At 42.7% G+C, this 16,550-nt stretch overlaps 1 protein-coding gene across 1 annotated transcript in view; it reads right to left on the bottom strand.

The window, feature by feature from the left end:
* Plcl2 (phospholipase C like 2) overlaps positions 1-160 on the bottom strand; it is a 192,686-nt gene extending 192,526 nt beyond the window's left edge. Inside the window, exon 1 of the mRNA XM_075980960.1 lies at positions 9-160. The gene's annotated coding sequence lies outside the window, so the exon portion shown is untranslated. The remainder of the gene's footprint in view (positions 1-8) is intronic.
* Positions 161-16,550: the final 16,390 nt, after the last annotated feature.

Below are 16,550 nucleotides of genomic sequence, written 5' to 3'. Positions count from 1 at the left end.
CGACCTACCCGCGGCCATCGCCTCCCGAGCTTCGCGCCGCCCCCTACAGGCCGCGGGGACCCGTCCGGGCCCGGGTGGCGGCCGGCCGTTAGGATTGTGGTCTCCCAGGCCGGGTCAGCGGGCGCGGGTCGCACCCTACCGCCAACTGTCAGTCATCGGAAGCCATCCCCGGCCCGAGGCACAGCGTGCACGCTGGTCTGCTGCACCTGGTGTCCAGCCTCAGCCCCGCACTCGGAACCCGGTCCCTTCCCACCCAGTTCCCGCTGGGCTTCCTCGGTGGAGCGGACCCATTTTTCTATGCAGAAACAGTTCTCTTGCGTGCTCTTGGACTGCTAAACTCAACGGACTTGATGACTGCTTGCCAGGATCTGGGGTAGGGGTGGGATGGCTGGCAGGCTTGAGAGACAGAGGACATCTGCAGGGTTTATTTGCCTCTGGGTTGTCCTGCCGCGGTCGGGGGTGGGGTATCACTCTAGTTCCTCCCTGTCCGTGTCCTTCCTAATCCTGCCCCCGAGGATGCTTGTTCTTCCAATCTCTCGTGGGTACCATCCAAATCAAGCACGTCTTTTGGGACAGGATCAAAAATTAGTGATCAACGTGCAGCTCCCACATGCAATACTTTCCCTAAACCTCCATTCCTGGAGCCAAGGGAGAGGCCAGGACCACTGTGCAGCCTAACAGAAGCACTGGCAAGACCTCTGCAGGGCTGATACCAGAGGCTCCACCTTTCCATCCCATGCACCCCGAGGGCCAAGTTCATGCCTGACTCTGGCACCCCAGTTTTTTTTCTCACTGCATTTCCTTTTCGTTTCCCCGAGCACAGGAGAAACTGCGAGTCCACTGGGACTGAACTTCGAGACCTTGCCCTCATTTACCAAGAGGCCTTTAAGGAAATTAGCTTCACGATCATAAACATACCCACCCTTGCCCCAGAAACATCAAAACCTTCCCTGTTATTCCTGCGGTGTCTTAATTCCTCTGATCCTCTGGCATGCTTTTGTAACCTACTGGACAAAGTCAAACTGGGCCTACACACTAACATATTTTCTGTGGATAGACAAAGTTTCAATTGTTTTTTTTTCCGCCCCACCCCTCCATGCCAACTGCTTTCCTAGTTGAGCTTCAAAACTTTTTTTGTCTTGTGACAGTTTTGCAGGGAAATACTTTCAAATAATTCAGTTTCTCAAGTGCTCAATCAGATCTGCAGTCATGGTCGCCTGTATGTTGTGAGACAGAGGGCAGCATGCAGGGAGGGGTCTTACTGGCGAAGTTCCCAAGTACTGATGTTTGCAATGGTCACCTGGAGAGCCCTGCCCTTTCTCTAGACTCTAATTCTCTGCATTCTGCATGTCAACAGCAGAACGCTGTGACCAACAAAGTATCTTCAACTCTTACCTTGAGTGCCCTGGGCTGGGCAGGTGCACGCTGAGGGTGGAACACCCAGAGTGGGTTGCTGTGGTGGTGGTGGTGGTGGTGGTGGTGGTGGTGGTGGTGGTGGTGGTGGTGGTGGTGGTGGTGGTGCTGGTGCTGGTGCTGGTGGTGGTGGTGGTGGTGGTGGTGGTGGTGGTGGTGGTGGTGGTGCTGGTGCTGGTGCTGGTGGTGGTGCTGGTGCTGGTGGTGGAGGAGGAGGAGGTGGTGGTGGTGGTTTGTGACGCTGCCATCCAATGCACCCTCCTGATCCCCTCCAAAACGAGCACACCGATCTATTTCATTCCAGGTCCCCAACAGATCATATTAGGGAGAATTCATTGAAATGAACTTGGCATTTAACTTAAATGTCCCCAAAGCATCTTGGCAGAGCTATAGCTAATGATGGTTGAGGTCTGTGCCAGGTTTGGATTTATCCTGGACCTAAGTAGTTGTCTCCCACAAGTCACTGCTCACATGTGAGAGAGGTACCTGTTCCACCAACAGCCAACTGGTACCCTTACTTGGTTCCTGTGACATGACATTCTTGGACCCCTACTTGCTTCTCAAGCTCGACCATCACCAGTGCAGTAAGTAAGCAATTGTTTCTCCTCCTTCCTGCCTCTGCCTCTACAGTTACTAAGTGATTGCTTCCCATCATTCCTCTTCCCTGAGCAATGTTATTAAAGAAATTGTAAATATTATGCCAAACTCCTTGCTGAAGTGTTTCATGGCATTGTAAAATTCATAGAAGTTAGAGTTGAAAAGGAGCCAAAATGCAGCCATTCAAGAAATACTGTTAGCATTTCTTTTCAACTAATTTTCAGCACAAAGCAATAAAATACGCTCATGTCGTTGATAAATTTGCTCTTCTGGATAACTCTAAGGTGTTGCTGTCATACAATAGCATCCATACAATAATGGCTGAATTCTGATAAGCAACTTGTTCATGTTTAAAGTCAACAAATAACTTTATAATGCCACTCTAGAGTGCTGGCAATTCACAACGTTGACTCTCTTAGGCCTTCACATTTCAATCACCTCAGCTTTTAATTGTCGTTCTTCACCAGACTGTCTTCCGTGTGTTTGCATTATTAATTTGATAGCTAGGCCCTGAGCTATTCAGGGTCCCTGGTCCATAATAAACTTCCAGTCTCCCCAGATAACCCCGATGCTGTTTACAGACGCCTCGCTGTCACTTACACCCCGCAGGTTAGGGATTGGGATCTGGTTTCCAGTTCACAGAGTCTAATGTTACGACTCCAGATTTTTCTGACTCGCTGAGCGCTTAGACTCCACATAATTTTCTCCATAACGTATTATGACAACGTTGGCTTCTTATTTTCTGTGCGTCTCTAAAGATGCAGTCCAGTTTCAGGACTTCCTGTTTTACTGCTCCACACAGGTCTAATGTGAAAGCTAGCTGGAACAGAAACAGAAAATGCTTTGGGCGAGCAGCAGATTATATCAAAGTGCTGGTCCATGCAAGGTGCCCACTGGCTTCCTGCATCTCACCTATTAGGACCCTGAACCTTACATGGTGTTTATTCAACACCGTCATTAACAACAAGAAATACGCAATGACCCTTTCTCTCTGGGCACTTCTGTGGCAAGTTAGACCTGCCAAAAGTTTTCATTTTCATATTCTTACTCTCCTTGGCACTAAAGGACTTTCAACCGCTTTCCTTGGATCTGTCCTCTACAAGTACATATGGCTGCCAGGAAACTACACTCAATGAATTGTATCAATGCTTTCCAGCCAGGGAGAAACCATCTCGTGGGTTCATCAAATTTTCTCAGTGGCTATTGAATTAGGTAGCACTTTGAGGTAATCTATTAATTACTGGGGATTCAATAAACATATTCTATTTTAAAAGCAACAATATGATAGACTAATACAATTTCCCCCCAAAGGTACTTGTTTATCACACTATGTTTTAATTCTTTCTTGTATACTTGAGTGCTTTTATGTTATTATTTTATTACAGGAATCATTGGGCATTGCAAACACAAACGTTTGTGTGGCCGATGGGTAAAGGACATGTTCCATAGAGTTCTAGAATTTATAGTCTTCAACAATGGCATACTTTGCTTATAAAATACAGAGGAATTTCCTGCCTGGTTCATCTGTGGCTTTCTAATTTTCATAGGTTCTTGACACAAGAAACATGTCAGCGTTCTCCTGTCTCTGAGGAAGATGTGAACATGCTGATGAATACTCTCATTCAGCCAGTGGGGAACAGCAATGTGCTGGAGAGAGGATTCGAAGCAGCTGGTCACTGCTTCCAGGGAGAAGTGTCGGCCCAAGCAGACAGCTTCGTCTTATTTTTCCAGTGAAGCCATAAATCTGAAATATAAAACTTTCTATTTATTCAGTTGATTTTCTTACAGATATCACAAAATGAAAAAGGTTTTGGTGTGTTTATTACTAATGTTATTATTAATATTTTTGAGATAGTCTCTTACTTACTGTAGTCCGGACTGATCTGAAAATCACTAGGTATCCCAGGCTAGTCTGAAATTCTTCGTAATCCTCCTGGGTGCTGGGATTATAGACACCATATCCATCTTTATTCTTTCTAAGGTTTATGGAAAGACCTGTTTTCTCCCATTTCACCTACAATGTCATGATAAGCAATAGCTTAGGAAAATTCACGAAACTTGAATTTCTTTATATCATGCTAACATGGTTTTTAAGGACACATTTATGTTCATGAATGTTAGCAGTCAAATATCCAATGTGCAGTGTGTTGCTCCAGCCCGTTCCCTTCATCTACCGTCTCCCACTTGCAACCTTAGCCCGAAGCCAGAGACCCACTGTCTAGCCAAAAACTTTGCCATTTCCTCAGTCCTGTTCCAATGTGTTTTCTGTTTCTGTAATAAAAACCACAAGCAAAAGTGACTTGAAGAAAAGGTTTGGTTCACTTTATACTTGTATGTCAGGTGCACTGTATGGCGCAGGTCGATTGAAGAAAGAAGGCTCTCCAAGATGAAATCTTAAGGCCTCTCTGGTGGACTTGACCCCAAACAGCCATACAAAGGGATATTTATTGAAAGTTACACAAAGTATTTCCTCATACCAAGGTCCCTAATCTAATTTACTTGTCTTTCTAAAGGAAAGCATCACATGCCCTCAGGACTCCAGTCCTTTATTATGTATCATATTATTGCAATACACAATAATATAAGAGCCTCAGGTGTGCCTTCGGTGTCTTGTGACCAAAGTCATGAGATGGCTGTTGTTACGGGAGGTCCTCCCACTCCTCCAGCCTATTGCCGCTGAGATACCAGCCCCTTGGGGCGTGGTCTCTCTCCCTTTAAAAAAGCGGCCACTTCCCTCTCCTCTCTCTCTTCACTTCCTGCTCCGCCGGTGACTTGACTTCCTTCCTGGTTACGCAGAGGGCTGACAGTGATCTGTAAGTTTTTTCCCCTTTAAATAAATACCACCCTATTAATCATAATTCCAAACTGGTGTGGCATTGTTTATGACTTACATCTTCAATTGGCACCCAACGTTTGGTTTTAGAACCTCTCCTTTCCCCGCTCAGCTGCTGGCCGCCGCTTGGCGGGAGCCCTCCCTTCCTCAGCCGCTGCCTGTGCCTTGCGGCTGCGGCCTTGGCCTCCCCACGTGGGATTTAAACTCCACAGGCCCGCGTAGTCTCTGCCCGCCTGGTTTGCTCTTTTCTGAGTCGTTTTTAAATCTCCCTTGCAAGCACAGCTCTTAAGTAGCGCGAACCAGAGCACGCGGTTGCTGAAAGCTGCAATCCCTCAGGGTGACTCTGTCACATGGAGGCATAAGCGGCTTCCAGGTTGCTCTTCTCTACCCCTGGATTCTGGTATCTGGTTCCATCTCTGGAATTGATTTAATTACATTTACTTTGTTGAGCAACTTACATTTTCCAGTTTTTAACAAATACTAGGCGAACTCTGAAACAGGACCGTGTTTTCGTCGAGACTTGGCAACAGCGCCACCTGCTGGATAATAGGTAATATGGCAGTTCTCGTTTCCAACGCGAATTTTACTGTTCTGGTTACCAATACAATGGGTTATATCATGCAAGGTTTATATGACTATGGGGATAACTTAATTTACTGGTTACTAGGTTTCAGTATTCTTTTGCATATTCTATCATTTAGGAAGATCATGGCACTCCTAAGAACCATACAATCTTTACTAGAAACTCATGCAGGTCAGGAGATTAAGGATTCAAAAGAGACAATAATAAAAAGACTTGAAATGATTGAAGAAATGATTGGAGCTGGTGAACAGAGTAATAAGGCACAAGGACAGGATACAATGCCAACACCAGCTATTAGAACTGGCTTACCAAAGGTTTTAGCAGCATACCCTATACTTAATTCTGACAAAGCGTCAACTTCTAAAGGCTCAAAGGGAGTCAGAGAAGCTAGATGGACGCCAATAGCAATGAATGATCTAAAAGAAATTAAGCAAGCTATTGTTAATTTTGGCTTGCACTCTGCATACGTAAAGGAAATGATAAGGACTTGGGCTTCTAATGCTAGAGCTACCCCCCATGATTTCCATCAGTTAGTGTCTGCAGTTTTAGATAATGGACCTTCCTTGATGTTTGGAATTTATTTCAGAGAAGAATCCAAACATATGGAACAGCAAGGAAGAGCAAAAGGTATTGAGGTTTCCCAAGATCAAATTCTTGGTGCAGGAGAATATGCTGATCCACAGGTACAAGCTCTTTATGATGATGAAGTAGTGTGTCTATGTCACCAAGCAGCTTTAAATGCTTGGAATAGGATACAAGATCCAGCAAAAAGGGTTGAATCATATACCAGAATTAGGCAGGGACAGAGAGAACCCTTTATTGACTTTTTGCAAAGATTAATTAAGGCTCTGGACATAGGGGTAACAGACCCAGAAGCTAGACGAATACTTCTTGAATCTCTAGCTTTTGAGAATGCAAACATAGAATGCAAAAAGATAATTGGGCCTTTAAAGTCTAGATCAGCACCTATGGATGAATGGATTCAGCATACGATGAATGTTGAGACGTTTAGCTACAACGATGAATCTTGGGTAGGAGAAGCGATTTCCACAGCAATGAGGAGACATCAAACTGCCAGGTGTTTTAATTGTGGTAAATTAGGACATCTGAAAGGGGATTGCAGGCACAGAATTTCTAGGAATATTATCTCCTCTGGGAATGACAAAAATAGGAGACCTAGGCCTTCAGGTATATGTAGGAGATGCGGTAAAGGCCGACATTGGTCCAATGAATGCAGGTCAACAACAGACAAACAAGGCAACCCGATACCGTCGGGAAACTCCTTGAGGGGCCTCTCGCAGGCCCCCAAGCCAACAGTGGCCCAGTCATTCCCAGTCACAGTGGAGAACGTGCCTCACCAAGAAAATTAAAAGCTCCAATTTCTGCTGTAAAAAGTAATACTGGTCTAAATGATGAAATCCATGTGGAGGATGAGTCAAAAAACCCAGTTGGACAGAGTAAACGTATATTTTGGCAGACTTCTATTAATGATCAAAGACCAAAGCTAAGAGTCTGTATAAATGGCACTTTTATTGAAGGCTTATTAGACACAGGTGCGGATGTAAGTATCATTACCCCAGAATCTTGGCATCCGAATTGGCCTCTTCAAGAGGTAGATGTTCAGTTCCTGGGAATTGGAACCCTATCTCGTGTAAAACAAAGCACAAGATGGGTTGAATGCATAGGGCCCGAAGGGCAAATAGGAAGACTAAGGCCATATATAGCCAATATTGCCATAAATTTATGGGGCCGTGACCTGCTACAGCAATCTGGGTACAGAATACCCAGATTAACATTCCTGTAGTTCCAGGAACTCATAATTCTGGGAAGTATATGATGAGGTATTATGGAAAAAGGTCACCAGCCATTCAGGCTGTACAAGAACATATAGCAAATACCAAACCTTTAGAGGTACCAACAGCCCTACCTTTAAAATGGCTAACTGAGAAGCCAATATGGATCAAACAGTGGCCTCTAGCTGAAGATAAACTACAGGCATTGGAACAGCTGGTGCAGGAGCAACTAGATGCTCACCACATTGAAGAATCAACCAGCCCTTGGAATTCTCCTGTGTTTGTTGTAAAAAAGAAATCTGGTAAATGGAGAATGGTGACAGATCTAAGAGCTGTCAACAAAGTAATTCAACCTATGGGCTCACTACAATCTGGAATTCCTTTGCCTTCTCTGTTACCAAAAGGATGGCCTCTTATAGTTATTGATTTGAAAGATTGTTTTTTCACTATACCGTTACAAGAAAAGGATAGAGAAAAATTTGCCTTCACAGTGCCTACTTATAATAATTCTCAGCCCAATAGGAGATATCAATGGACTGTCCTCCCACAGGGTATGCTCAATAGTCCTACACTGTGCCAATATTTTGTAAGTAAGCCATTGGAAATAATTCGTAAACAATTCCCCAAGTCCATTATTTATCATTACATGGATGACATCTTGTTATCTGATTCAAATAAAGATACATTAGAAAGGATGTTTGAAGAAGTAAAGAAAGTCTTGCCTAGGTGGGGATTACAAATTGCCCCTGAAAAGATTCAAAGAGGAAATTCTATTAATTACCTAGGTTACAGAATAGGGTTAGAGAAAATTAAAACGCAAAAGGCACAAATTAGGAGAGACTGGTTAAAGACTCTTAATGACTTCCAAAGATTGTTAGGAGACATTTCCAGTCTACGACCAGCTGTTGGGATAACACCTGATCTAATAGTTCATTTAAACAAAACCTTAGATGGTGATAAAGATTTGAATAGTCCAAGAAAACTGACAGCTGAAGCAGAAAAGGAACTGACAATGATTGAGGAAAAATTACAGGAAGCGCATGTGGATAGGGTGAACCCAAATCTTAGCTGCATCCTAGTCATATTGCCTTCCAGAATTTCCCCTACAGGGATTCTAATGCAGAGGGAAGATATTATTTTAGAGTGGATATTTATACCTAATAAACCAAGTAAAAAATTAAAAACTTATGTGGAAAAAGTCTCTGAATTAATTATAAAAGGTAAGCTGAGACTTCGTCAACTAGCAGGTATAGACCCAGCAGAAATTATAGTGCCTTTTACTACTGAAGAAATAAAAAAGTTATGGGAAGACAATGAACCGTGGCAAAGAGCTTGTGCTAATTTTTTGGGAGAAATTAATAGCAACTATCCCAAAAGTGGTAGACTTAACCTCATAAAAAGAACTTCTTGGATTCTTCCTAGAATTGTACGTGATGCTCCAATAACTGGAGCCCGTACGTTCTATACTGATGCAAATAAATCAGGGAAAGCAGGTTACAAGTCAGATGAATTGAGTAAGGTGGAACAAAGCCCTTATAATTCTGTCCAGAAGGCAGAATTATATGCCATTCTTCTGGTGCTAAGAGATTTTAAAGAACCTCTTAATATAGTTACAGATTCACAATATGCAGAAAGAGTTATCTTGCATATTGAAACCACTGAATTTATACCAGATGACACAGAGTTGACTTCATTGTTTATCCAGGTACAAGACATAATCAGGAACAGGCTTTGTCCAATGTACATAACACACATCCGTTCCCATACAGGTCTGCCTGGTCCTCTAGCCCAAGGCAACGCTGAGATTGATCAATTATTGATTGGAAGTGTGTTGCAGGCCTCAGAATTTCATAAGAAGCATCATGTCAATAATAAAGGCCTAAAGAAAGAATTTTCCATTACTTGGCAACAAGCTAAGGACATTATAAAGAGTTGTCCTACTTGTTCTTTCTATAATCAAACACTGTTGCCTGCAGGGAGTAACCCAAAGGGCACTAAGAGAAATGAAATCTGGCAGATGGATGTGTTCCACTTTATAGAATTTGGTAAATTAAAATATGTACACCACACCATAGACACGTATTCAGGTTTTCAATGGGCTACTGCCCTGAGCTCAGAAAAGGCTGATTCGGTAATCACACGTTTATTGGAAGTTATGGCCATCATGGGTATACCTGCGCAAATAAAGACAGATAATGGTCCAGCATATGTATCTAAGAAAATGAAACGCTTTTTTGATTATTATAATATAAAACACATTACAGGTATACCAAATAATCCTACAGGTCAGGCAGTCTTAGAAAGATCAAATCGTACTATAAAGGATATGCTGAACAAACAGAAAGGGACAGGAAATACCCCCAGAAATAGATTACATAATGCTTTATTAACCTTGAATTTTCTTAACGCTAATGAGAAAGGAACGACAGCAGCAGAAAGACATTGGATAATGGAAAAGTCTGCTGAACTAAATCAACCGATTTATTTCAAAGATGTGCTGACCTCTCAGTGGAAGCCAGGAGATGTGCTACGTTGGGGAAGGGGTTTTGCTCTTGTTTCCACAGGAGAAGAAAAATTGTGGATACCATCAAAATTAATAAAGTTTCGATTTGAAGAGGAGAAACCTCTTGGAAAGGAGAAATGACAACTCATCCACAATGATGATATTCATACAGGTGGTAAGAAAAACATATAGAATGGGGGCAGGGTTCTGTTCTTATCTCCACAGGAAAACACTCATCTTTGAGAAATTCAAGGGACCCTGGATGTTTGGATACTGACAGATGGAAAAATACCTGCCTGATAGGAAATATCAAGAAAACTGAATGGGTTGTGTAAGTAATATTAAACCATATTTCTAAATTTATAAAGCTGGTTTTGAAGTTGGACTCTGGCTCAGTCCCTCTCCAATTCCAAGCCTGTTAGTAAGAGAAAAACCCAGAGTTTCTGGAGTTTCTGTCTCATGTCAAGAGCCATGATGTGGGACAGAAAGAAATATGAGTTTAGAAAACATCTTTGCTTTTCTTCATATCTATCATACTTTTCATTGAATATATCTATCATGTCTTTCATTGAATATATATATATATATATATATATATATATATATATATATATATGTCTATATGATTAATGCTTAAGTTTTTCATAATGAACAATGAGTTTTTCCTGAAGTGACATTTGAAGTTTCCAGGAAGAAGATGGGGCCCCATAACAACAACTCCACCTGGTTGATATGACGTCATGATACTGATAGCGCTACTACAAGACCTGCTTTGGGTACCAGCTGCATAAGACAGTTCCAACTTGGTTAGCTGAAATGGTGCACATCTTATACAACATTTTGGTCAGATCTGCACAAAATACTCAGAGACTATTGGCAATATTAAAAGACTTGATCTTGAAATTTAACCATCATTTTACTTTCACAGGATCCCCCAGAAAGAACGTCGCCCCCATGACAGCTGGAAGTAATTCTAGAGGACGACGTCCCCTCTCCCAGTAAAGTTTGCCCTTGGGTTTAGGGACATCATTTAGGGGTTGATTATAATTAGTATACGATTGAGGGTTGGGGGAGGAATTTTATAAGCTCAGGGATCATTTTGGAAAAAAAAAAGAGGGATGATGGGATAATAGATTTGTAATTGTGAGTTACTGTTTTTAGACAAATATATTGGTATAGATTCTTGTATATTGATACAAAGTTAAATTATATTGACTATTGTATGCATGCATGTTTCTACCTCTGTTTAAAACATTCTTATGTATTGACATATATTGTATTGATATATATATTGCATATATTTACCATATTGCAGTGTACATTTCTACCTCTGATTAAGATACTTATATAATGTTTGTGTATTGATATATATTTACCTACTGCAATGTATATTTGTACATTGTTTATCTTTGGAGGTCATTGTTCTCATTTGTTTCACAGTCGTTTATTGTCTTAGTCTTTAAGTTAGATAGTATTGAGAATTATATAGACTAATAGTCATCTAAGTTTGTCATTTATAATTAGACTAATCAGATTCTTTAGATATATAGAGATTATACTCAGTATAGATAGATAATCTTCAACTTCTTCAAAGAGCTGTAGACAATGGCCTTTAATCTAACTCAGAGTTTTGTGGTAGTGAGACACAATTGCTCCTGGCAACACCACTCTATTCCCGAGAGAATGTTGAGCACCAAAGACACTCCACCTGGAGCCTTTCCTTTTGGCAGAACTGGCCTTGGGGCAAAGAAATGCCCACACCTCAACCACTGACAAAGATACAGAGCGTGCATCAATGGATAAAACAGGGCTGTCTTATCCTGCCAAGACAGGGTAAGATAGTTTTGAAAGTTGCTTGCCTTTGAAAATGGTGTGTCAGTTATGTTAGGCCTTAGCCAAAGTTGGTTGCTTCAACGCTGCTAATGTGACTTTGGGTGATTGCCTAGGTAGCTAGTTGTCTCTGTGATTTGTTGCATGTTTTGGAAGTTGTTTTACTGAACTTCCTAATTAACCAGGTAACATTATTTCCCTTCTCAGATCTTCGATGGGGTTGAAGACTATATAGATGTAGTTACTTTTCTCTCATGACTTGGCCAAGTTATTTATTATACAAGACCTAAGCTAGTTAGAATAGGATATTTGTACTTATTGTATATAATTTCATAGTAGGTTTAGAACTCTCTTATTTAAACAAAAGGGGGAGGTGTTACGGGAGGTCCTCCCACTCCTCCAGCCTATCGCCGCTGAGATACCAGCCCCTTGGGGCGTGGTCTCTCTCCCTTTAAAAAAGCGGCCACTTCCCTCTCCTCTCTCTCTTCACTTCCTGCTCTGCTGGTGACTTGACTTCCTTCCTGGTTACGCAGAGGGCTGACAGTGATCTGTAAGTTTTTTCCCCTTTAAATAAATACCACCCTATTAATCATAATTCCAAACTGGTGTGGCATTGTTTATGACTTACGTCTTCAGGCTGTGGTGCCCCTTTACCAAAACAGTCACTGTTTTCCACAAGGATTCTTCAAGGTCAAAGAACTTCTAATATCTAATGAGTCTGCTAAATTACTACAACGCTTCCAGGTCACTGTGTGAACTCATGACAGGAACTCAAGGCAGAAGCTAGAAGCAGAAACCATACCGGCACACTGCTTGCTTGCTCACTCACTAGCTAGGGACTGTGGCACAGTGAGCTGGGCCTTCCCACATAGGTCATTAAACAGGATCCTCCAGGCACCCCATTCTGTCCCTGGGCACTCTAACACTGCTTCTGCCTGAGCCCACTGAGTGGCAGTCAAAGAAAACTGCATTCTCACTGGCATGCTAGGCCCTTCTTATCCTTGCCCTCCAGTGCCCACTTTGCCAGTGTACATCTCTACGTAGATGCCATCGTGGCCTTCTCCATGCATACCTTAAGCTGCCACTCAGCTAAAGCAAACAATATAGCCAAGCTATCTGAACTGTCTGACAACTATAACTTTTGTCTCTTGTAGGGTCCTTGGGGCTTTTAGACAACATTGCTACTGAGCACAGATCTTTGCTCAGTTCTCCACACTGCTGGACTTTTGATTTGGCCCTTGGCTCCCTAGCTCGGCAGTTGCCGAGAATTCTTATTCAGACAGTAAACTTCCTCCACTCTGCCTGCCCTTACCTCCACACACCCCTCCTGTGGTCTAAAGTTAGGTTCCAATGAGTAACTGTGTGTTAGGTGTGATTAGTAGGCACCTCTCTTAGAACGTGATTGGTCTATAGGAGACCATAAGAATTTTGTTACTTTCTTCTGAGTGTAAGGTGGACCCTTCCCAATAGGGTCTATACCAGTGCCAAGCACATAAGAACAAGAAGAAATCAAGACCTTTGGAAACAGCCTCAGCCTCGTCTCTAGTATCATAAAGCACAGGAGAGCAGGTGCCTCCAGAAGATGGGGCCACAGTTGGTGGTGGGCACTTGGCTCTCGTGCACAACATCCCAGCCCTGAGAGGAAGAAAGTGCTCCAGCTGTGCTCAAGACCCTGGCTTCTTAAACTATGAGTAGCAAGTCTCTATGGGGGTCATACAAGCGAGTATAGGGGTCACAAAAATAGGACCACAGTAAAAAGGTTTAGAACATGATCAAAATTTCATTCCAGGTCAAATGCATGACGAATGTGAGGTTCTGGCAGCGCTCGCCTACGCTGCATCAGGTGACTTCACCACAGCCTTGGATCTAAAAGTGCATTTTGCACTCTTGGACACCCTGTGCCACCCCAAGGAATGCTGCCAGGAGCAGTGCAGCTCAGCCTGACACTGCCGTGTGCTAAGAGCTGTGTAGATAGAAATGTTCCGCTCTTAGATAAATGGTGGTTTAATTACAGAAAACAATGACTTCTAATGTTTTCCTACCACACATAAATATCTATTAGTGTACTGGATCATGTTGAATTTAGAATGATTTGTTTTTAAAATTGCTTTTAAGTTGTTGGTTTGAGCTTCGTTTTTTAACTGTTAAATGAATTTTGACCTGAAATTAATATAATTTCCAGAAATTTCTGAAAAGGCCCTATACATACTTCTACTATTTTCTGCTACATATTTATGCAAAGCAGTATCCTTTGCATTGACATTCATAAAATCTTTTTTTTTTTTTTGGTTTTTCGAGACAGGGTTTCTCTGTGGTTTTGGAGCCCGTCCTGGAACTAGCTCTTGTAGACCAGGCTGGTCTAGAACTCACAGAGATCCGCCTGCCTATGCCTCCCAAGTGCTGGGATAAAATCAAATTTTCAATCATTCTGGGAAGCATTGAAGATGTTCCTTCAATGAACACATCCTGCTAACACCCAGCAAGATTTAAATCAGTAAATGTCACCTATATTCCCACATACATGGATAGCATAAAAATTTGGGGAGTGAAAAGAGAACAGGAATGGAAAGGTTTCCAGAGCTCTGCTCGAGGCTATGAGAAGGGCACACAAGCTCAGGGCAGAGATGGTGTCATCAGACGCACCCTAAACTGGACTCATCAAGGTGGCCAACTTGAATTTACTCTGTGTCATTTTAAGTCTCTGACACTGTTAGTTAAGAGCGATTGTGCCAATCATAGCTCCCCTCCACTGTGGCACTATGGGTAAAAGAACACTTTATGAAGAAAAGAAGACGCCCACCTCCACATCTCACTCCTAGCCGGCATGGTACTCACAACAGCTGATGAGAGATGCCAGAGCCCATTGGACCCTTGGGTTGAAGAGGCCAAGGCACCTATGGAAGGAGGTGGGGCTGCTCTCTCCTAATCTCACTGACATGAGGCAGGTCCTCCCTCTCCTGCCTTTTTGTTCAGTCTGTTTCTCTCTCCGTAGCTACATTCCTTCCACGTATTAGTATGTCATAGGCTGCCTTTCCTAAAACCTTAACGGTCTTTCTTCTCGCTCTCCGTGCCCTCACGTGAGAATCCTCCGTCTAGGAAATCCCCTGCTGGATGAGTGCCACTTCTTTCTCTGTTTTCAGGCTGTAGTGTCTACCCTCTGCCCTTTCCTTCTGGAACTGCCCTCACAGAGACCCTGGTGTATATCCCAGTGAACACACTCAGTGCTGTTCTCTCTAGGGTTTTTGTTGTTGTTGTTGACTTTTCTGGAACATTTGATACTAACTCCTCTATGGCTGACATGTTCCCTGGTCCTGCCAAGGTTCTGGGCCTGACTAAGCCACCCATCAGCTTTAATATTACTTGTAACCTCAGACCTATTTTCCTATACTCCATATGTCATTCAGAAGTGTTCAACCCACATGGTAGCGTCATGGAAAAAGTCAGCAACGGCCACCTCCTGACTCTGTTGCTCCACTTGATCACTGAGGCATCACAATCAGCCTAGAAACACCTCTCAAGCCCATTCCCACCGGAATGGACCGCTCACGGTGTCATCGCGTTTCACCCCTGCTTCTCCTGCCTGCCCTGCTCCCTTCCAGGATCCAGCCACCTGGTTCCTCAACTCCAACAGTGATCCCGGGGAGGGCAGGGGAAATAATTCTTCAAATCTGAAACTCTCCAACAGTCCTGCTTCAAGAAAACTTCATTTTCTTATGGATATTCACGTTTCTTTCTAGTAGAGTCTCCTGTTTCAATGTATACTGTCTTTGAGAGAAAGCTAAATCTTGTCTGTGGTGTCTGCTAGGTATAGAATTCCTTCTCATGCCATTAGAAGTAGGAGGCATCCTTCAAGAAGCATGTTTCTTCCTTTTATAGCATATTTTAATGCCAAAAATATAATTAATTACGCTTTCAAGATTCTTGAAGCACTAAGTTCATACCTCCACAATGGCTCTCATTAAAATATGTCTCATCCATTTATTTATGAATCCTTCCCCCATATGAGTCAGCTCCTCTTAAAGCTTCTGCTTCATGCTGTTAGTCAGCCTTCGATTTTTCACCCATGGTCTGACATACCATAGATTGCTAATAAATTTGTAGATTTTAATTAATGGCTTTTTAATTAATTAATTAGTTAATGACTATTAGTACTCATAATTAATACTCATAAACCCCTCTCTTGTTTCCTAAGGCCTCTTTCTTGGTTATGTTGAGTTTATTTATTGTCTACTGCATTTACATTAACAGTTCCATTAAAAATAAATTTATGGAGCAGTTCAGGCCTCGCTATAGGACATTAAAACCCCTGACCTATGTTTGAGAGTAGGCTATAACAAAGTCCTACCAGACCAAACACACCACTCCTTCAGCTTGCACACTCCCCAACTACATAATTATTCAGAATTTTCCACACAAACAATACATAACACCAGAGGGGATGAAATCTCCATGCTCTATTGCAAAAGGAACAAATTACCGGGCCAAAGGAAGCTTCCCTGAATTAACATATTAACAACAACAAAATCCAAATGGCAAACCCCACCTTGTTCGTAATGGAAGCCTCTGTGAGGCACATAGGTTAGCTTAATCATGTCACGCAAAGGCTCAACACAATGTACTCTACCCTCTATGGGACTTGGAAAGGGACACAGGTAAGGCAGTGGAGGGGCTTGGGGCAAATGAAAAGACTGAGGGTAACTGTCAGCCAGGGGACAGAAACACCAGAGGAACACAGAAAGGAAGCCAGGCTTGTGTGAGCTAGGCTTAGAGGAAGTGCTGGAACTGACTTGCTACATGGGGGTCAGAGGTCACAGTGGGGAAGCTGACAGCACAAGCCACAGGGCATCTTGGTTTCTGTCTTCATCAGCGTCCTGTACATGCAGTCCTTATACTATTTAAGTGCTGTTAAGGCACTGTGGGGAGGTAGACTCAAGTGATCTTTGAATCCTTGAATTCATATGCTATCATACGAATCATGGACCTTGAGCTAGATTGGGA

Source organism: Microtus pennsylvanicus, chromosome 7 (assembly GCF_037038515.1).
Source record: "Microtus pennsylvanicus isolate mMicPen1 chromosome 7, mMicPen1.hap1, whole genome shotgun sequence".
Lineage (NCBI taxonomy): Eukaryota > Metazoa > Chordata > Mammalia > Rodentia > Cricetidae > Microtus > Microtus pennsylvanicus.
This window is presented reverse-complemented; position numbering and strand designations above follow the sequence as displayed.